This window comes from Trichosurus vulpecula, chromosome 1 (assembly GCF_011100635.1).
Source record: "Trichosurus vulpecula isolate mTriVul1 chromosome 1, mTriVul1.pri, whole genome shotgun sequence".
In the NCBI taxonomy this organism is placed as follows: domain Eukaryota; kingdom Metazoa; phylum Chordata; class Mammalia; order Diprotodontia; family Phalangeridae; genus Trichosurus; species Trichosurus vulpecula.
This window is the reverse complement of record NC_050573.1, coordinates 509,106,108-509,129,824: the sequence shown is the minus strand read 5'-3', so window position 1 is coordinate 509,129,824 and position 23,717 is coordinate 509,106,108. Positions and strand designations below refer to the sequence as shown.

The 23,717-nt window shown below is 36.1% G+C and overlaps 1 pseudogene; it reads right to left on the bottom strand.

Annotated features, from left to right (window-relative positions):
- LOC118840866 overlaps positions 1 to 19,920 on the bottom strand; it is a 94,294-nt pseudogene extending 74,374 nt beyond the window's left edge.
- Between the last annotated feature and the right edge of the window lie 3,797 nt (positions 19,921 to 23,717).

Genomic DNA, 23,717 nt, shown 5'->3' with positions numbered 1-23,717 from the left:
CCAGAATGTATGGAGTTACCCTAAAAGAGCAAGGACTTTGAATCATGGCTTACTTGGTTCAGGGAATGGAATGAGGAAGAGTGATTGAAAATCAGCCAAAACTATGCCTAAAAGTCCATCCTCATTGGGTAAATTTTCCAATAGGCTAGAACCAAGAAAGTACTAGAGTCTTTCACCTTACTAGGGTTACATTAATTTGTTGAGGACATAGCTTCTTGGAGGATTCTTCCAGAAATAGGACAATTATGAGAAAACTATTATTTCAAGAGTCCATTCAACAATGTCAGTGGCCTGAGAATAGAAAATGCAATGGATATGATAGTAGCAGGCCTAATATTAGACTTTTGTCACATGAAGTTGGTGCATATATCAGAGGCAATGGTGCAGGAAGAACCATAAAAAAAGCTATGTTGTGTGAAATATTTGGTGGTGGCTGCTGTGGTGGACTAGTACAATAGCAATCCCATGTATCTCAAATAAATGTCAACTGCAATAAGGGCAAACTTCTTGTTTTGAGATAGGAGGAAGGGAGAGAATAATATAATAAATTTGCCAGTTGGAGGCATCCACACTCATTGTATTCCCTTGGCTTAACTGAACATCCAGGTTTATCCCTTTATCATATCAACAAAGATTGGAATCCATCACTAATCTGAATATGGAAACTGTACTGCCCCATTTCAGTGGGCCATGGCCATATGATTCCCCCAGAGGACAAAAAACAAATGAACAAATAATACTCTATTTCTGTTCAATGGTGCTGCTTCTACTACTCAAAATATCTATCTCTGAAAAATCAATATGGAAGGAGGAAAGGAAGGAAGGAAAGAGGGAAAGAAGGAAGGAAAGGAAAGGAAGGAAGAGAGAGGGAAGAAAGGAGAAAGAAAAAGAAAGAAAGAAAGAGAAAGAAGGAAAGAAAGAGAAAGAAAGGAAGAGTAATTTAAAGCTAAAACGCATTATAAAATAGAGAATATGGTACTGGATTTGGTGGAGATGCTGGTGAGTTAGGGCAATTTCACTCTTCTTTTGTTGGTCAGTTTAGATCCAATTCTGAGTCTAGATTTTGATCCTTCCAGAAACTTCCTAACTATGACTCGGATGACATACTGTCTTAAAGGCAAAGGAAGAAGCAAAAAAGGTCTAAACTTGACTTAAAGGCAAAGGATAAAAGCTCAAAGAATCTTTCAATTAGAAAAATGAAAATTTAAATTGCTGGAAGATGAGGAGAGAAAAGAGAGAGAATGTGTAGAGTGGCTGAATTTGCAGCAAGGGGATCGTGTAAGAGTTAGAGTAAGGCTTGGGCCTTGGGAGGAACAGTTGCTGAATACTTGGATTCTGACACAGAGTATTGGAGCCAGAATTACTTGGAATGACAGCCCTGTCTTAATAGCAAATGAATGAAGCCAACATTTAACTCCCTGATGAGACAGACTAGATTACCCTAAATATTATCTATAAAGAATATTTCTTTTTTCTTTACCAGTAAGATAAGATGTGTACAAACACTTAGGCAGAATGGTAAAGTGGAAAGACCATTGACACTGAAGCCAGACAGCCTGAGTTTATATACTGACTCTGGGCTTTCTACATGCATGACCTTGGGTAGACCATTCCATCTAATTTCTCTGGGTCACTTTTTCACTTTTTCAATTTGTAAAATCAGAAGTGAAATAACTGATGTGCCTTCAATATCGATTCTTCTATGTAGTCAGAACGATCCATAGTTCCCTCTGAAGAGCAAGGATGTGCCATGATATTTGACTGTAACTTTTTTTCTCCTTAAGGAGAGGAAGTTTGAGAGGAGTTGATCCCATCACTCTTCATCAGGGTTTTATTTAGTGCATGGCTCTGCATCATTAATGAGGTAATGAGATAAAGAAACAAATGAAGGTAGCTTACTTGAGATAATCAATGCTCTTGGAGACAAATGAATAGATCTCATCATAGCCTGGGGTATTCTCCTGTCTAGACTGTCTCAAAGCAGTTTTTTTTAGGTTCATAGGAGGAGTTACATCACAGGAGTTTGGATCCTGATCTAATCATTAGTGTTACCAGAGCTTAATTTACTAGTATCTCAGAGTTCTTATCAGGTCTTCACAGTTACAACAATAGTCTTAGGGCACAGAGTTCTGGCTTCACCTCATTTTGGTTTATGTTCTTTTATATGTCTTTGCCTTCCCTCCTTGCAGAGAGGGATAATTGATTTGGCTTTAATTTGGGTTATCATCATTGTTATCCTCTTCTACTCCACCATCATTATCACCATTTTCATTAATATCATCATCAATGACCAATATAGTCCAGTCTACTAAGTAGGGGATAAACCAGTTATTTACATTTAGTTAAATGAGCTGAAATACAAAAATAGTCAGCAAATCCCAGAGACCTAGTCAAGGAATTAGGCAACAAAGCCTTCCCTAACAGAGAGTCAAATTAATTATCCATTCATCATGGTATGTTGTCTGTTTTTGATATCAACTTTAAAATGTCAAGAATGTTTCTCTTTCTAGGTTGTAGTTCTGTTATTTAGTAGGAATTTAAAAACATTTGTAAGACAGTGAAGTGGTGAAAGGAAGAATGAGGAAATTATTGGAGCCTCGGTAGGAAAAGTAGAAATGAGGTTGAAAATTAAATTTAATTAGTTACTTGTTAATAGAATTCCTGCTTGAAGACCTGGAACAGCTTCAATTTCCATTAGGGCTTTGCAAAAAAACATTACTTACCAAGAGACAGCACCTGTAGAAGATACAAGTAGTGGTGGTTCATGACTCCCAGATGAGGTGTACCAGGCAGCCAATAATAAGTTCTGCTACAACACACATATCTATGACCTGATGGAGAGTTTACATTGACTTGTCATGACCAATACCCTCTCTTGATGGTTCAAAGAGGAACCAATGGTATCATGAAAAGGAAATTAGAAAGCATTAGTGTAAAAAAAAACCATAGTATTTCAAGGACATAGGTAATTTATACCACCATTTCTTCTCAAAGGTAGATAATTCAGTAGAAAAGGGCAACTTGGTATAGAGGTGAAGGAATTTGATTCTGAGAGTAGGAATTGAAGTTCTCTCTCTTTCATTCACTTTCACATGTGTGTGTGTGTGTGTGTGTAATTGTGGTTTATGCATGCAATTAATACCATTAAGACAAGTAATACTATTAATCTTTTAAAAATGATGTATAAGAAGATTCAAAGAAACAATAGAATACTGGTAGGAACCAAGAAGCATATGAACAATTTACATGATACCACAATAACATATAGGAAAGCAATACTGAAAGACTTCAGAACCCCAATCAATGCAATGACCTGTTTTGATTTCAGAGAACTGACAGGTGAAGTGTTCCTTCCACCAGTCAATGGAGCAGTGGTAGAGCAGAGGTACAGAATGACTCATACATTTTCATATCTACTATCTTCTTTATTTGATTCGTTAGAAAGGAGGGGTTTCAATTGGGGGAAGGGAATGATTAGGAATTGATAACGATATGAAAAATGAAAGAGCATCAACAAAACATTTGAAAAGAAATAAAGATGAACAGATAAAATACAAAAAATGAACTTTCATTTCATGTTAAAAAGATATGTTCATATGAGAAAATACTCAAAAGAACAAGCACAGGGACAGTTTTTGTGTAAATATCAATTGTGTATGTGGGAGCAATCTGTTTTCCAAAAGAAGGACAGCTGATAAAAATTTGATTTGTCTTGGCATAGAGAAATCTACAAGGAGAAATGTTCTGAACCTGTTACAGACAAGTAACTGAGACTTGGTCACTATATTAGAAGTGGATGAAAATTTGATAGGTTGAGAAGGGTTTGGTGAGTAAGTACTCCAATTTCAAGTTCAGGTAAGGAGAGAAAAAATACTGTTTGATCATTTTGCATTGCAATTTGGATTAATGCACTGCATTTTGGATTAATGACTTACAAATGGTTTAGAGAAAGGATAGGTAGAATCCAATGACTTTAAATTCTACAGTGAAGTTGATTCAGTAGTAAAGGAAAATTCTCAAGCGTGACATTTCAGAGATGTAAACAGAAATGATTCTTATGAAGAAAATGTAGATTTGTCTAAAGAGACTGATTTTCCCTTCCATCTCTTCACAGAGAGCTCATTGCCTGTTAGATTTTCAAAATATATGTGAAGAAGAAAGAGCACATTACAGAGAAGAATCCGAAAGAGAAACATGCTTCTGTAATAAGTGCTCAGAGGTCAATAAAAAGGACATTTTTAGTTATGTTAGGGGGCAAGAGGAAGATCTAAAAGTGATAGGACCCCAGCTCAGGTTAGATGGCATGATTTTGATGGATGACGGCAAGGAGACAGAATTATAGTTTCCTTTTTCCCCTCTAACAAGGAAAATTATCTTTGTGTTGTAGTGGATTGAATAAAATAATAAGTAGAGAGTTAAAATGAAAGAAAAATGGAAAATGGTTAGAAAAAACACATAGCTGGGGCAGCTAGTGGCATAGTGAATAGAGCCCTGGCCCAGGAATCAGGAGGACTTGATTTCAAATCCAGCCTCAGACAATTGACGCACTCACTAGCTGTGTGACCTTGGGCAAGTCACTTAACCCCAAATTGCCCTGACTTTCCCTCTCCAAAAACAAAACAAAACAACACAACAAAAAAAACACATAAAGTCCATCATTCTACTTTTCTAAAACAAGGGGGAGATGGATTCTGCAACTATATACTAGTTATTCTTTGCAAAATTGTGGTTTATTATCAAAAGAGGGTTTAATTAGCATTTAGAAAGAAAGCCAGCATAGCTTCCTCAAGAACAGGACATGCTATCATGCTATACTAACTTTGCTGTTTCTTTTTTTTTCCTTACAGAATTGTTTTTTATACCACTAAATGAGGAAACTATGCTAGAAATATTACATATACCTAGTTTTCAGGAAAATATTTGACAGTCCCTCTCTTCTCCTTGGTAGACAAGATAGAGAGATGCAAGCTAAATAATAATTTATTTTAGTAAATTCAGAAATTGTGGAATAATCAAAACAAATGAGTAGCTATTGGTAGGACTGTATTTTGGTGGGAATTCTCCAGTGAACAGATTGAGAGATCTGCCCTTGAATGAATGAATAAGTGAATGAATGAATGGAGTAATAGGTTCTAGACTTTTTTCTCCAGTTCGCATACATACCAGCAAGTCAATGTTGCCGAGCTATTCCTCTGGGCTAATCAAGTCTTAGGTTAAGTTCAATTGCATTGAAAATTATGTCTTCTTACAATTTCTCCCAACCCGCCCCCTGCGCCCCACAGTGTTAGGTAACAATGAATAGGAAATAGGAACTAAGGGTATAAAGGAAAACATGGAAGCCATTTGGCAAAAGTGCCTCCTAAATTAATTAAGGTCTCATCAGAGATTATGTGCTAAATAAGAGAAGCCAGCTAGGCCCCAGTAAATACTCTCAGTCTGCAAGCTGCAGATAAGCTTCAGACACGCACAGTAAAAACAGAAAAATGTTGTGCTAGTAAAGGATTCCTAAGGTTCCATTGATAACTTTGAGATGATATTGGTATGCTCACAAGCCAGCCAGGTGGTATGGATAGGAATTAGTCTGTCTTTTTCTACTCTGTTAGAATGAGACCCTAAAACCTTGCCCCTTGAGTACTCCTCCAATTGCTAAGGATCCATGCTGCCTGAGTGCACCCAACTTTGATCCACAATTTTGTAAATGATTCGATGTGTTCCTTTCCTTCCCTCTTCTTCCTGACCTGTTTGCCTTTCTCTCCCACTCCATTCCTTGTACTACCCTATGTTGCCTGTCTCTATATTCCTTCTGCCTTACCAGCATGATCTTTCCCAGAAAGTTTCCAAAGAAACAGGCTTGTTTGCTCTTACTCAACTAGAGATCTGTTTGTGGTCCCTTTTCAATTTTTTTTTTTCCAATTACATACAAAAACAATTTTTAACATTTAAACACTTTTTGAGTTCCAAATTTTCTCCCTCCCCTCCTTACTCCCCCCTATCTTGAGAAGGAAAGCAATTTGATATAGGTTATATATGTGAAGTCATGCAAAAAACATTTCCATGTTAATCATGTTGGTAAAGAAAACACAGACCAAAAAAACAAAACCAAAATAAGAAAAAAAATAAAGAATGTAAAAAAAAGAAGTATGCTTCCATCTACATTCAGACTCCATGAGTTATTTCTTTGGAGGTGGATGGCATTTTTCATCATAAGTCCTTTGGCAGTATCTCAGACCATTGCGTTGCTGGTAATAGCTAAGTCATTCACAATTGATCATTATACAATATTGCTGTTACTGTGTATACTGTCCTCTTAATTCTGCTCATTTTACTTTCCGTCAGTTAATGTAAGTCTTTCCAGATTTCTCTGAAAGATTCTGCTCATCATTTCTAATGGCACAGTAGTACTCCAACACAATCCTATACCACAACTTGTTTAGCCACTCCCTAATTGATGCTCAATTTCCAATTCTTTACCACCACAAAAATAACAGCTCTAAAGTATTTTTGTGCATTTGATCCTTTTCCTTTTTTATTAATTCCTTGGGGATACAGACCTTGTGTTGGTTTTTTCTGGGCCAAAGGGTATGTTTACATGATTTTATAGCCCTTTGGGCATAGCTCCAAATTGCTCTCCAGAATAGTTAAATAATTTCACAACTCTGCCAACAGTGCTTTGGTGTCCCAATTTTCCCACTTCCTCTCCAATATTTTCCTTTTGTGTCATATTAGCCAGTCTGATAGGTGTGGGGTGATACCTCAGAGTTGTTTAAATTTGCATTTCTCTGATAAAATAGTGATTTAGAGTATTTTTCATGATTACAGATGGCTTTTGATATCTTTGTCTGAAAACTGCCTGTTCATATCTTTGACCATTTATCAACTGGGGAATGACTTGTATTCTTATAAATTTAACTCTGTTCTCTATATATTTGAGAAATGAGGCCTTTATCAGATTAACTAGCTGTAAAATGTTTTTCAGAGTTATGATTACTAACTGCATATTTCCCTCTATCCTATTTTCCCTTCTGTTTATCCTTCTCTTTCTCTCTTTTGACCCTGTCTTACCTCGAAAGTGTTTTGCTGAGAGGCGGAGCCAAGATGGCAGAGTAAAAGCAGGGACTTGCCTGAGCTCCCCTGCAAACTCCTCCAAATAGCTTTTAAAAATGAATTTTAACAAATTCTAGAGTAGTAGGACCCACAAAAAGAAGGCGTGAAACAAATTTCTATCCCAAGACAACTTGGAAGGTCCAAAGGAAAGATATGTTACACCAGGGTGAGAGAGAAGCAGTCCAGCACAGGCCACATCAGCACAGACTGGGCCCAGCAAACTCAGAGTAGGCTTCAGGGTGACTGAATCACTGCCAGCAGTAGCAGTTTCCAGACCTCTCAGCGCATAGATGCCAAAGACAACTTAGAAAGTCAGCAGGAAAGGTGTATTGCACCTGAGTGAGAGTGCAGAACAGTCCATCGATTGGCTGAACAGGTTGTGGTATATGATTATTATGGAATACTATTGTACTCTAAGAAATGATGAGCAGGATGTTCTCAGAAAAACCTGGAAAGACTTGCATGGACTGATGCAAAGTGAAATGCACTGTGTACAAAGTAACAGCAATATTGTTAGCTGAACAACCAGGAATGACTTAGCTATTCTTAGCAATACAACAGTCCAAGACACCTCTGAAGGACTTATAATGAAAAATGCTATCCACCCCCAGAGAAAGAATTTATGGTATCTGAATATAGATTGAAGCATACTTTTAAAAACTTTTTTTTATTTTTCTTGAGTTTTTTTGTTTGTTTTCTTTTACAACAAGATTATTCTGGATATGTTTTTCATGACAACACTTACATTAAATTGCTCCTCTTCTCAATGAAGGGGTTGGGGAGGGAGGAAGAGAGAGGATTTGGAATTCAAAATTTTAAAAACAAATGTTAAAAGTTATTTTACTTGTAACTGGGGAAAAAATAAAATCCTAAATAAATAATAATTTTAAAGTGTTTTGCTTCTGACCACTGCCTTCCCCAATTCACCCTACTATCAGTCCCTTCCTTCACTTATCTCCTTCCCATTTTACTTCCCTCTAGAGTAAGATAGATTTCTATACGCAACTGAGTGTGTACTTTATTATCTGTTTTAGCCAATTCTGATGAGATTAAGATTTGAGTTTTGTATACCACCCCCCTATCATCCCCTCGATTGTATAAGCTCTGACAATAAGAACTGATGAACTCTGAGTTCAAAATGAAGCATATTTTTTTCACTTTAGTTTCTTTTCTTTTCTCCTTTTTTGCAACATGACTAATGTGGAAATATGTTTTGCATGACTTCACAGGTATATTGGGTATTATATTTCTTACCACAATGAATAGAGGAGGAGTTAAAGGGACAGGGAAATTTTGGAACTGAAAGTAAAAATAAGAAAGCACTTTTACTGCATTCCATAAGTTGTGGTATATTGTGTCATTATTATCATTCTCCTGGATGAAATTATTGATTGCTTCTATGATTTGTTGTCTGACCCACTCATTCTTTAGGATTAGATTATTTAGTTTCCAATTAATTTTTAATCTATCTTTCCATGGCCCTTTCTTACATGTCATTTTTATTGCATCATGATCTGAAAATGATGTGTTTAATATTTCTGCCTTTCTGCATTGGATTGTGAGGTTTTTATGTTCTAATATATCATCAATTTTTGTGTAGATGCAATATTCACCTGAGAAAAAGGTATTTTCCTTTTTATCCCCATTCAGTTTTCTCCAGAGGTCAACCATATCTAACTTTTCTAAAATTCTATTCATCTCCTTAACTTCTTTCTTGTTTATTTTGTGGTTAGATTTATCTAGTTCTGAGAGGGGGAGGTTGAGAGTCCCCACTAGTACAGTTTTGTTATCTGTGTCTTTCTGTAGCTCCCTTAACTTCTCTAAGAATTTGCACACAATATTAGTTGGTGCATATGTTTAGTGATGATATTACTTCATTGTCTATGGTACCTTTTAGCAAGATGCAGTTTTCTTTCTTATCTCTTTTAATTAGATCTATTTTTGCTTTTGCTTTGTCTGAGATCAGGAATGGTAGAGCTGTTTTCTTTTTTTTTACTTCAGCTGAAACATAATATATTCTGCTCCAGCCTTTTATCTTTACTCTGTATGTATCCCTCTGTTTCAAATGTGTTTCTTGTAAACAACATATTGTAGGATTATGGTTCTTAATCCACTCTGATATCTGCTTCTCTTTCATGGGAGAGTTCATCCCATTCACATTCACAGTTATGATTACTATCTATCTACTTTCTCTAACCTATCCCCCACCCCATTTATGATTATCTTTCTCCTTTCTCCCTTTCCCTCCTCACTAGAATTTTACTTTTGACTACCACCTCCCTCAGTCTGCCCTCTCTTCTATCAGCCCCTTCCCTTTTCTTCCCCTTTCCCCTTCCACTTCTTATAGGGTTAGATTTTTATATCTAACTGATTATGTTATTCCCTCTTTAAGCCAAATCTAATTAAAGTTCAAACTATGCTTATCTCCCTCCCTTTTTTACCTCTACTGTAATAGGTTTTTGTGCCTTTCCATGTGATGTAATTTATCCTTGTTTTCCTCCTCCTTTCTTTTTCTCCCAGTACAGTCCCTTTTCACCATTTAATTAAATTTCTTATCATCACATCAAAGTCAACTTATACCCACATCCTCTGTCTATGTATATCTTTTTTAAAAATACCCTTTTTAAATGTAATAAGGATACTTTTCTCAAGAGTTATGTGTCATCCCCCTTGTAGAAATGTAAACAGTTTGTTCTTATTAATAACATTGTTTAATTTCCTGTTTACCTTTTTAAGCCTCTCTTGAGTCTTGTATTTGAAGATCAAATTTTCTATTGAGCTCTGGTCTTTTCATCAAAAGGGTTTGGAAGTCCATTATTTCATTGAATGCCCATCTCCTTCCCTGAAAGACTATGCTCCATTTCACTGGGTAGTTAATCCTTTGTTGTAATCCAAGCTCATTTGCCTTATGGGATATTGTATTCCATGCCCTCCCATCTTTTAATGTAGTAGCTGCAAGATCCTGTGTAATCCCGACTGTGGTTCCATGACATTTAAATTGTTTCTTTTTGACTACTTGCCGTATTTTCTCTTTGAGATGATAATTTTGGCATTTGGCTACAACATTCTTTGGCATTTTCAATTTGGGATCTCTTTCAGAAGGTGATCATTGTATTCTTTCTATGACCATTTTACCTTCTGGTTCTAGGATCCCAGGGCAATTTTCCTCGATGATTTCCTGAAAGATGCTGGCCAGGCTCATTTTTCATCATGGTTTTCAGGCAGACCAATAATTTTTAACTTTTCTCTCTTGGATATATTTTCCAGGTCAGTTGTTTTTACCGAAGAGGTATTTTATGTATTATGTTATTTAAAAAATGTTTTCATTATTGTTTCTCTTTCCATTTAACTGATTCTTTTCTGTTTAACTGATTATTTTCATTATTGTTTCTGTTTAACTGATTCTTGATATCTCATAGAGTCATTAGCTTCCACTTGCCCTATTCTAATTTCTAATGAATTGTTTTCTTCCATTAGATTTTGTACCTCCTTTCTCCATTTGCCCCATTTTACTTTTTAAGGAGTTCTCTTCAGTAAGTTTTTGTGCCTTCTCTTCCATTTGACCAATTCTATTTTTTAAGGAGTTGTTTTCTGTAGTGTACTTTCCACCCTCACCCCCCATTTGGCCAATCGTATTTTTAAAGGACTTATTTTCTTTAGTGTACTTTTTTGTCCATTTGGCCAATTGTATTTTTTAAGGACTTGTTTCCTACAGTCAATTTTTGTCCTTCCTTTTCTAAACTATTGACTCTCTCTTGCATACCTCTCATTTCTTTCCCCAATTTTTCTACTACATCTCTTATTTGACTTCTAAAATCCTTCTTGAGCTCTTCCAAGAAGGCTTTTTGGGCTTCAGACTAGTTCATATTCCCCTTTGAGGTTTTGGATGTGGGTATATTGACAGTGCTGTCCTCTTCTGAATTTGTGCCTTGATCTTCCCTGTCCCTATAATAAGAATTTATGGTCACTGTCCTTTTCTGCTTTTCGCCCATAGTGTTTACCTATTCCCTGGCTTTTAAAGTTGAGCTCTCCTGCTAAGGTACAGGGGGCACTGACTCAAGCTTCTTGTGCTGGGAGCTTGGAACTTGGTTACTGGCCTTAGGTGCTGGCTACTGGAGGCTGTAGGGTGCTGAGCGGGGCTCAACAACACCAGAGTTCTTGGCATGGGGGTGGGGAGTCTGGTCCCTGGGCGATGCCTACTCACCCAGGCTTCTTTAAAGCACTTGAATGTTTTACTTTTGGAGGATATTTGCCAGCCTGGAGCTGTGCCTCCTGGATTTGTGCTTCCTGGAGTTGTGCTGAAGTACCTGGTGATTTAGCTGCTGGAGGGCAAACATGGTGGTTTTCTGAGCTGGTGTATACTTGTTCCCCTTTTTGTGCTGAGGAATTGGAGGGGGGTTATCCTGGTATTTGCACTTGCCTGTTCCACCACCCTGGGGCTCAAGATCTCCCCCAAATGTGCTGAGGTGGGGCTTGCCACTGGCTTGCTGGGATGGCTCCTGCCCTGTACTACTCCCCTTCTTCCAGAGTGAGAGGGGCCTTTCCTGTTATCCCCCAAGATTCCTGGGCTACAAGACTGTTGCACCCTTTCTTTCTGTTGGCTCAGATGCTCTAGGGTTTTTCCTGGGGCAATATTTTCTGGGCTTTCAGAGGTCAATAAGGGAGCATGAGAGTGATTTACTTCTTACTGCATCATCTTGGCTCTCAGAAGTAGAAGTCAATTTATTTTATTTTCAATTCATGGAGCAACTTAATTTTCAAAATGGTGGTAATACCACATCAGAGTTACTATGAGGATCAAATAAGAGGATATGTGTAAAACACATTACAAAGCTTAAGATAGTATATAAATATAATAATAATAATAGTGATTGTTTAATAGTATGGAACATTTTTTCTTTATATATATATATCTGTAGATCTATATATGTATATATATATATATATCTGTAGATATATATATATATATATATATATATATATATATATATATATATATATATATATATATATATATATATCTTCTCCTAGTTTGGTAATTTTATGTTTTCTCTACATTTTATTTATGTGATCAAGCTTGGTGCATTTGTATAGCTCTAATCACTGGTGGAAAGAATGATTTCTTGATATACTGTGCTTTATTGAGGGGTGAGATCTTGTGGGAGACTTTTCTTATTGCTTCGAAGCATTCACAGAGGACATATGTGGTTATAGGTTCTTTTCAGGGAGAGATCTCTATGGAGAGAGAATCACTTGCCTTGACAGGTCCTTGATTTCAATTTTGCCTCAGTATAAACTTTGAAGGATTTGCCCTTGAGTGATATCAAGGACTCTTTTCTTGCCCAGTGTCACGCAAGTTATAGGTGATAGAGCCAAGATTCAAACCCAGGTCCCCTGATTTCAAATCCATCTCTCTCTCTCTCTCTCTCTCTCTCTCTCTCTCTCTCTCTCTCTCTCTCTCTCCTCTCTCTTACTTTTCATTATTTATAGAGTAGGTAGATATAATTCTAGTCTAGCATCCCCTCTCTCAGATTCATCTAAATCCCCTTTCTGAAGGCAGGAAACATCTCCATTGAAGGGGGATAGGTAAAACCTCAAAAATATCTAAGCCTCATTGTGAACCATATTTAGACAAACCAATGTGGGCATAAAATTAATCTACATGGATAACTCACACAGATATATATATCTATATCTATATATATATATATATATATGTATATGTATACTACACACTTAAATGTGTCTGGGAGAGTCTATGGTGTTGAAGATGGTGGTGAGAAATATTGCTCCCAATAAGAATAAAAGAAAAAGAAAAACTAAATCCATTATTTTGGAATGTTATTTCATACTACATCTGAAAATTTGTCACAGATGCAAGTAATAATTACTTATGCAACTTTGACCAAGATATTTAATTTCTGGGGTTCTGAACCCTATAAATGAAGAAGTTGAAATAAATGATCTCTATGGTTTATTTCAGCTCTAGGACCTTTTACAAATTATGAAATATTATCTACATTTTAACTACCAAGAAGATAAAGATCAAAGATTTTTTTTCTCTTCACAAGGCATGTTTCTTATTCATGAGTGCAATTCCATCTCAATTCACTAGGTTTTCCCAGACCGGAGGGGAGCCAATAAATGGTAATTTTTTCCACTAAGACTTGAGCTAAACATATGTTAGTTTATCAAATATTTATGTGCAAAAATAGTCTATTATGAAAAAAATCTACATAAGTTAACTACAGGAAGACTATAAAAACACAGTTGTCCTGAGGTTATGATGTTTGTTGTTGAACCAAAAAACATTTTTCTTCAACTCTCATGATACCAGAACTCCAGGGAGTATTATGAAATTGTGAACTATCTTGTAGACTCTAAAACTTTAATTGGGATACTTTTTATCTGTGCTTCCCAATTATCTTATATTTGACTTAAGTTTGCTACTTCACAGTTATTATTGTATCTATGTATAAATTTGTGGGAGGTCCTGGTTTTGGGAGTTCCTGTTAACAGAGATAAATGTGGAAAGAGCAGATCAAGGGACACTTTAGGAGCAGTACGGAACTGAAGAGGACTATTATACTATTTAAGGCCTTGAACAGCAAGAGGGCAACATGAAGATATTGGGCTCCTGGGAGGCTGGATAAAGGATCTTCCAGTAGAGTCAAAAAAGAGTGGCATAAGATACACCCACACCCACACCCACCCACCCACCCACAAATATATATATACATATATGTGTAATATAGATATTCATGTATACATATATAAATCCAAATACCCATATATACATATATAGATATATATGCATATATACATACATAATACATATATACATACACACATATCACAGTGGAAAGAGCAGTGGAAGTAGATTTGGAGTCAGCCGGCCAATGTGGTTTCACAGCTTTCTTCTGCCACTTTCTAACTGCATGACCTTGGTCAGCCATTTAAAATGTTGGGATTTCATTTTCCCCATTTGTAAAATAGAGTTGTACTGGATGACCTTTAAAGTCACTTCCAGCTCTAAATCTATGCTCTTATGATAATATTTATAATATTAATAATTTATAATGTTCACAAATTGTAGACAACATTCTAGAACCAAGATCATTCAAGGCCTTATAATTTAGGTAAAATAGTTATTTAAATGTTTTTACATGTTTCTGTACACATAAATTTCCTAAACCATTCAAAGCCTCTCTGACCACTCTCTTTAAGGCCAGGGTGCTTAATTTGGCATCCATGAACTTAATTTTTTTTGATAAATATACTTAAAGATAATTAGTTTCCTATATCTTTTATGCTTTTAAAAACATTTAAGGGGCCATGCTATCAAAGAAATTCATAACACGAACGAAAAGTTTAAGAAGCTCTGCCTAAGGATTTTTATTTCAGTCTTGTCAAAGAAAAGAGAAACTTCAAGCAACTGAAATAACCAAGGATTTCTTCTTTCTCTTAGTTTGATCATTATTATAATCTGGTCAAAGCACAGAGAGAGAAGGTTCCGCTCTTAAGTGCCTCAATCAGACTTCCTCCTTGTCTGATCATCATCCCACATCAGTCTTCATGTCATTGTCAAAGAGAAAAGTTTCTCCTTGAGTTGTTTCCTCAAGGTTATTGGGGAAAGTGCACTTAGCAAAGGGAACTGATTGCCTAGAAATTTGATTCTGTTGATAAGGTTTCTCATTTCTTCATGGACTTTAGACTAAAGTATTGTCTCAATATTATTTTTGGATATATAATCGGAAAAGATAAGAGAATAATGAGTGGAATTCCATACCCTTCCATAATATCAGAAACAAACTTCATCTTCACAATTTTGTCTAAATATTGGCAACAAGCTCAAAAACACTGAACATTACCCTGCGTGACACCTTTGGCATGCATGGTACAGTCTGAAATTACCTAGTATATACTTGTTTTTTCCTAAGGAAATGAAGTTTCTGGTAAAAATAAGAATCAAAAAAGAAGAAAAAGAGTTTGGTGATTTTATACAGAAAACAAACTTGAACATACCTGCTAATTATTTATAAGCTGTGAGAACAAATACAGAACTACATGTTTGGGGTTTTAATGAGCCCTCAGACACGATAAATAATTCAAGATATTTATCATTCCCATGGTATAACAAGAATTTCTATTAAAATTTGCCAGAAAAGTATTAACATTTCTTTCCCTAGAGTTTCTTAAAAGTTACTTTTCATCTAATATTTACCATAATGGCCTTGTTTGAACACAAGATGCTGCTGTTATAAAATGCACAACCTGGTGTGTGAGGCAGGTTTATGATCATTGATATTTATCCTCCTCTGAGGAGGAGCATTTTAGCACATCATAAAGAAAGCACAGATAAATGAAGGACTAAATGAAATACCACAGGGCCTTCTGCTGTTTTTCTCCGTTCTCTCGCCTATTTTCTCTGGAATATTTTGATCATGGAAGAGAAGAGCAAAATAGCCTAGGAGCTGCAGAAATAAGAAATGACAGTTGGACAAAATACGCTTCCCATACAGGGTTAGCCACAGTAAAATTGTGGAATAGGTGAAATTTCATTTTTTTCATCCCCTTTCTTGGACCTTTTCCCCTTTTTCCTTTGTGAAATGACCCTCCTTCTAGGTGACACAGTGGGCATTCGAAGACATGAGTTCAAATCTAGCCTCAGAAACTTACTAGCTGTGTGACCCTGGGCAATTCACTCTGTTTGCCTCAGTTTCCTTATTTGTAAAATGAGATGGAGAAGGAAATGGAAACTACTCCAGTATCTTTGCCAAGAAAACTGCAAATGGGGTCACAAAGAGTCAGATGTGACTGAACAAGAAGAACCTCCTTCCACAATCAATTGTCCTCATGTTGATTCCTGGATGACTAGCACTGTCCCCTGAGTTGGCCCAAGAATTGAAAAGTATTCAATTCAAGCTTAACATTGTTTACTTTTGAATATCAGTTTAAAGCTTGCAGATATGCTCTGGACAACTCTGGTGAGGCAAGTAATGCAAGAACTATTATCTGTGTGTTCCAAATGAGAAAAGCTGCTCAAAGGTCACTTGACTTGCTTACGGTGACCCAGAAACACAGGTCTTATTCCAAATTCAGCATTCTTTCTATTATGGCACACTGCCTCATCCTAGGAGCAAAAACATTTGTGTGACCTTTTCTGGCCTTTCCCATTCACCATCCCAAACCTCTACTCCTATTCAAGAGCTATGAGTCCTATGTCCTATTTCAATAGCGCTATGTTTGTTGAGCAACAAGAATAACTCTTAATTAATTTGAGTTAAGGCCCTGATATCTGACAATGGCTTCTGTATACTATTTACATTTTAGCAGTAGACTGTTGGCTTCCTGGGACTTTTACAAGTTCCAGGTAAAATCCTATCTTTTACAGCGATACTTTCCTGATACACATAAATGGTGATCAGGCCTTCAGTATTATTATGAATCATTTGTGCTTTGGTCTGGTACTTTACTTTTTTGCTGGAAGAGTCTTTAGAAATTACTTACTTAACTACATTTTCAAATTTCCCCATTTTATAATATATATAACCTAGATGTCAGAATGACCTTCTTAAAATGAGGTGAAAAAAAACCTGATTTGTGGGGGGGATACTCACACCAAATCTTTCTGGCTCTTCTTTTGGTCTTACCCTAAAAAGTAGTAGTTTGCATGTTTATAGGGTTCCTATCAGGTTTTATATCAATCCTCAAGGTAACAAGAACATTATATACAGTATGACTTTTACCTAACACACAAACTTTATAAATAGTCAAGAAACCTCTCTTCTTCTTTCTAGTGGACATCGAGCAATATTTCCCTGTTTTAGGTCTTGCCTTCCCAAGGACCTATAAAGTGAACCTAACCATAGAGTGTTGTCCTGGGTTGATTACCCAAACTCCAGTGTGGAAAAATGTCTCTTGTTTGCTGGAAACCTGCGTTGACCTCATGACTCAAAATACAAGTGAAGGGCAATGTCTTTGATGCTGCTCTATATTGTAATTTTGTGCCTCATTGTTCCTCAAGTCCCTCTTCTCCTATCATACACCTATCACATGTACAATTTCATGATTTACTGTCATACTGATCTTTATCCCCATTTTGGCATGTAAGCACATCACTACCTCTGTGTCACATCACCCTATTTGTCTTAGTTTCTCATGTATAAAATGAGTTGGAGAAGGAAATGGTAAACTACTCCAGTAGCCATACCAAGGAAACACTAAATGGGGTCACAGTCAGACACAACTGAAATAACTGAACAACAACCTCTATGTCTAATTCTCTGTGGCATTGCTCTTTCTTTGGGGGGATATGGGGGAACAAGCATTTATTAAGTATTTATTGTGTGCCATTCTCTGTGCTATGTACTTTACAAATATTTTCTCATTTCATCCTCGCAATAATCCTCGGAATTAGGTGCTGTTATTATCCCTGTTTTACAGTTGGGAAAACAGGCAGGCAGGAGTTAATTAACTTGCCCAGGGTCACATGGATGGTAAGTATCTGAAGTTGGATTTGAAATCAAGTCTTCCTGATGCCAAGCCCAGCACTCTCTCTATTTTACCACCTGGCTCCCCTCCTCCCCCCAAATTCCTCCACCACACAGATGCAATCATGAGCACGCACGCAAAATCCACTGAGCTCATGTGCCTTTCCATTCCTTTAGTTTCTCATCTCTAGGGATTATTGTCCTAATTAATCCTTTGAATCCTTTTAAGTCCTTTGAAAAGACTGAGGCAAGAAGTATTCATACTTATCACATGAAACCCATTTGTGTGGAAGGTAGGATTATAGGAACTGAGGGAAAAGAGTAGAATTTGGTGAAATATCTCAGAGACATTTCAAACTTTGTCCTCTCTTTAGGAGCTATAAATTAATCAAATATCCCACAGCCACTGCTTTTCTGGGAATCTCACTGTAGGAGAGTGGTAAAGCTCCCCTGTGAAAGGAGAAGACAGTGGGAAGCAGATGACAGAGGTAATGGCAGCACCAATAGTAGTCCAGCAGTGGCAGCGCTTCAGCAGGAGCTAGAGAACATGTTTGTTTTCATTTGTTTTTTAACACAAATATATTGGTATTGTATAAAGTGTTCTGTTTTGCTCACTCCATTCCACATCAGTTTCTTTTTCCCAGCAGTCTGAAATCATCACTTCCCCTTAAGGTACAATGATATTTCATTGTTCAAACCTATACAACAATTTGTTCAGCCATTTTCCAATTGAGAACTCTCTTAAACTCATTCTTTCCTATTTTTTCTTCCTTTCCAATCCATCTTTGGATCAGAAAATTCATTTTGCTTTCCACTGGTCTGTCTCTCTCAAGCTCTGTTTCTCTCCTATGTCTACTCCCCACCCCCTTAAACTATATATATGTTTAAATAAGTCTATTTGTATGCGGGAATGTCTCCAAATCATAGTAAAATAGGGTTCATTCAACGCCCACTCCTCTGTTCCTTCTTCCATGTTTGTAGATTCTTAGATATAGTAAGTCCACCCTCTTCTTCTTCCCTTCTACATCAATGTATTTCTTTTATCTTCCATTTTCTTTTCCTCTCTTAAATTTCTCAGAATAGAACCAATCTACCTGGTCATCCTCTGTTATTCTTAATTAATACTGTGTGCTTTTGATAACAAGGTTTTGAAAGAACACTTGCTTCTTTAATAGAATGTTAGACTTTGCACCACCTAACTGCTCACTTTAAAGGTAGTTTAATCTTTATTTCTGAAGGACCTTTTGCAAAAGTGGCAATATCATCTATGAAGAGGAAGCATGCTATATAGTATAAGGAGTCCTGGAAACAGATTCCTAATACCTAGATTTGAATCACAGCTCTTTACCAGCTGTATGCCTAACAAGTTACTTTGTCTCTCTGAACCAGTCTGCTCAGGTTTAAAGTGGGGAAAATAATGCTTTTTGCTTTCTAGCTTACAGGGAAGCTGTGAGGAAATTGTTTTTCAAAGCAACAAAGAGTAGAAAGCTGAATATTTATTATTTTTTAAATCAGCACTGACTGCATCCCCCAAACCTTGGATATTGTATAAGTGGTTTAGAAGTACTTTAATAATTTGCCTCTGGATTAAAATTATAAATGTATACAGAATGATTAAAAAATAGACAGTTTTGAAGATACCCCCTTCTAGTAAGGGCACCATGACACTGTGAAAAAGATGTGTTTGAGTTCCTGATCTGCTAGTTGCCCGTTGTTTGAAATTGGGCAAGTCACTTAACCTCTCTGAGACTCAGTTTCATCATCTGTAAAATGGAGATAATACTACTAGCACTATCTATGAGGTAAGGTAATTATCAAAACAGTAATTACTCTGTCCTAATAATAGTGATTACTCAAGCTATTAAATGCTAGTTGACTGCTGACTGGCTCTGACTGCCTAAAAGTCAGGTAGGTTATATTTTACCCTTCCTCCCGAGTTCTCCAGTATCCTTAAAGGGTTTGAGAATGTAAAACATTTTTCATTAGCTCTAATTCTTGCCAATTGTGTCCCATTAATTGTAGGGGTCCCTAGCACTCCAGTTCAATTAGACCAATTAACAGATTAGCTTTTACCAATAAATAAGTACTTGAAAGGCATAGCAATAACAAATATATGAACATTCCCAATTCACCCTGTATCACCTTTATCTCTGGAGGGAGAGTAGTTAGGTTCATAGCTTAGTTCAGTTCCTATATAGTGTTAATTCCACCAAGTGTCAAGTCCACAAACCTCCTGCACTTCCATTTTTTCACTTTGGATTCTCAGGGCTTCCATGTTGAGGTTGCAGGAACATTCAGTCTGGAATTCTGACTCCAAGGTCATCATGGCTCAAACACCCAATTCTTTTTACCTGGAACTAGAAAAAGACAGTTGAAATAGGCAAACAAACAAATAAAAAATTGCTAGGCCAGATGCTTAGGTTCAAAGGACCGAAGGGGAAGAAGAGGATATCCCTTCTCTACACCCAGCTTACCACATGGTGCCCATGCTATGAATGAATGACACCTTTGCCAATAGATGCCACCAGAAGTAGAAGGTTTACAACTACCCTTCCATAAAATAGGTTTAGAAATGCAACCAGTTCTGGCAACACAGACAATGGAAAGGGGCTAGACCCATCTTCATGGAAGGGGAAGACAGCATGTCTTCCCTCTGAAGCAAATCCTTGATATCTCCTACATGGGTGCCTCTGACTTAGGTTATCCAGACATGTGTCAAAGCCTTTTCATATCAAGAAAAAATTTCTTAAGCCTTGGTTTACCTGTGAGGATCTCAGTTTTCTCTTCTATAGAAAAAAGAGAGAGTAAACATTTCTTGATAGTACCAACGACACTCAGCAGGAAGAGGCAAAAAGAGAAATTCCATTTAAAATAACATAAAATAGATAAAATATTTGTAAGTCTACCTGATAACACACACACACACACACACACAGATACATTCTTTCTTTACACAAACAAAATGGACCTAAATAATTACTTATATCAAAATTAATGTATTTGTTCATATTATATCACAGCACTAAAGCATTGCTTTATAGAGCTAGAAAAAATAATAAAATTTTTCTAGAGAAACAAAAGAGTAAGAATTTCAAGAGAAATAATGAAATAATTAAAGAAGGAAGATGTCTATCAGAGAGAAACATCTACTATAAAGTAGTAATACTCATCAAAATGATTTGGTACTGATTAAAAAAAGAGAGGAGTTGACCAGCAGAGATGACTAGGTATACAGCACATAGAAGCAGAGTGCAAAAGTCTCTAGTTATCAAATAGGAAATCCAAAGACTCTGACTAGTAGGACAAAAATTCACTATTGGAAAAGCATTTCTGGAAAACTAGAAGGAAGTCTGCCAGAAATTAGGTGAAGATCAACATTGCAGAACACATACCAAGATAGGCTCCATGAGAGATATAAAAGATAACATCATAAACAAATTAGAAAAGCAAGGAAGAAATTACCTTTCATATCTATTGCCAGGGAAGGAGTTTATACTCAAACAAGGGATTGAGAGGAACACATAATATAAAATGGTAATTTTTAAATGGCAATATTTAAAGGCTTTTGCACAAACAAAAGTTAACATAATTGGGGAAAAATCTTTGCAGCGAGTTTCTCTGACATATGTTTCATTTCTAAGACATGAAAGGAAGTAATTAAAATTTATAAAAATAATAGTTTTTCCGCAGTTGATAAATGGTCAAAATACACAGTCAGTTTTCAAAGGAAGAATTTCAAGCTATCAATAGCTATATTAAAACAAATTCCCAAGCTTTGGTAATTAGAGAAACTCAAAGAAACTCTAAGGATCTACCTTGAACTGATCAGAAGTTTATTCCACACCCTCCCCCTAAAAAAGAAAAGGAAAATGACAAATGTTGGAAGGACAGTGGGAAAACAGTCACATTGGTGTATTGTTATTGAAGATAGGAATTAGTCCATTCATATCCTTTGATCCAGCAATACAATAAGTAGACCCATATAAAAAGATAAAAAGGAAAAGCGTTCATATACATTAAAAATATTTATGGACATTCATTTTGTGTTGGTTAAGAGTGATCATTAGCTTGGAAATAGCTGAACAAATTATGGTATGTGAATGTAATGGAATACTGTTGTTCACCTTGGCTATATGAATTGGTGCAGAGTGAAGTGAACAGAACCAAGATAACATTTTATACACTAACAACAACATTGCAAAGACAAACAACTTTGAAAGACTTAAGAACTCTGGTCAAGGCAATGATCAACTACTATTTCAGAGGACCTATAATGAAACTGCTAACAACCCTGTGACAGATAGTTGATGGACTCAATCGGCAAACTGAGACATATATTTTTGGAAATGAACAATCCATTTTTTGTCTTCTCTGAATATTTGCTATGAGGGTTTTTCTCTGTTGAGGGAGTAGAAGAGAGAGAAAATATACATTCTGCCAACTGAAAATGTGAAAATAAAGTACTAAAATAAAAAAATGGAGAAGGCTAGACTAGATCAAGTTTTATTGGTATATATTGTTTTTACATTTAAACATTTATAGAATATTCCCAGTACCTGAGAGATCTTTTGCAAGTAAAACAAATAATATCACGACCTTGTCTGAAAGTGTATGCAGCATTTTATATGTATAGTATCCTGAATCTCTCTATTTTAAAAAAACTAATAGAAATCTATTTTATCTTTTTCTACTCCCTGATCTGATTTAAAAAAGAAGGGAAAACAGTTCATCATAATAAATATGCATAATCAAGCAAAACAAATTCCCTCAATGACTGTATACTAAATCATGTGTCTGATTCTGAACCCTAAATCTATCATCTCTCTGCAGAGTTGATAGATTTAGGACAATGGAGACCATGCTTATCCTCTGGAATCATAAATGATCATTTTGATGATCTTAATTTTTTATTGCTTTCAAAGTTGTCTTTACAATGTTCTTATTGTAACAATTGTTCTCATTCTGTTTATTTCATTATTCAATAGTTTATAAAACTCCTCAAAGTTCCTCATTTTTACAATATTGATCTTGATCTTATAATATAATTTGTCCTTTTGTTCCTGTTTATTCTGCATCAGTTCATACAAGTCTTTCTATGTTTCTTTGAAATCAATTTTTCTTCATTTCTTATAGCACAGTAGAACTCGTCACATTACATATTCAGTCATTTCTCAATGGATGGATGTTCCCTCAATATCTAGTAATTTTTATTGTTGGTTTTCCATCATTTCAGTCATGTACAACCCTTCATGACTCCATTTAGGGTTTTCTTGGCAAAGATACTTGGAGTGGTTTGCCATTTCCTTCTTCTACAGATGAGGAAACTGAGGCAAATATGCTTATGTGACTTACCCAGTATCTCACAACTAGTAAGTGTCTGAAGCCAGATTTGAACTCAGAGCTTCCTGCCCCAAACAAAAGGAGAGCTGCTAAAATATTTTTGAACATAAAAGGACCTTCTCCTCTTTCTTTGATCTGTTTTGGGATAGTTCCAGCACTAGTATAGCTGGGTAAAAGGGCATGCACTGTTTAGTAAGTTTTTGTTATAACTGCTTTCCAGAATTGTTGTATCCATTCCCAGGACCATCAATATTACGTTGACGTGCCTGTTTTCCTACAGCTTCTCTAACATTTATCATTTTCTGTTTTTTTCCCATTGAATAGCCGTGCCATGTATGTGGATCCCAGGAGAGCCAGAATAGATGCATCTCTTTCCCCCATCTTTTTCCAAAGCAGACTTTAATTCTTGCCTGAAGAGGAAGTAAGAAGTTGAGACCAGAAGTTGGTTGCCTTTCTGCTCTCCAAGAGATTAGGGGTTAACAGGCTATAATTACATCCATTGGCTCTCCTAAATGTTATTACTCTTGGGGATGTACTTTTAAGGTTCAAGTTAAACTCTTGATTACTACTTATGTGGGAAAGGGGACCCCACACTTCATATTCAAGTCTTAATGCCCTTCACGTATAAGTTTCATATCTATTTACCTAATTGAATAGCAAAACAGAAATCAGGAAAACAAGTATACATATGAGAATATGTATTAGGCGTTACGGATTGAAGCAGCTCTTCCATTAGGAAAATTAACTCAGCTTAACTAGGAGAGACAGAAAGTCTCAAAT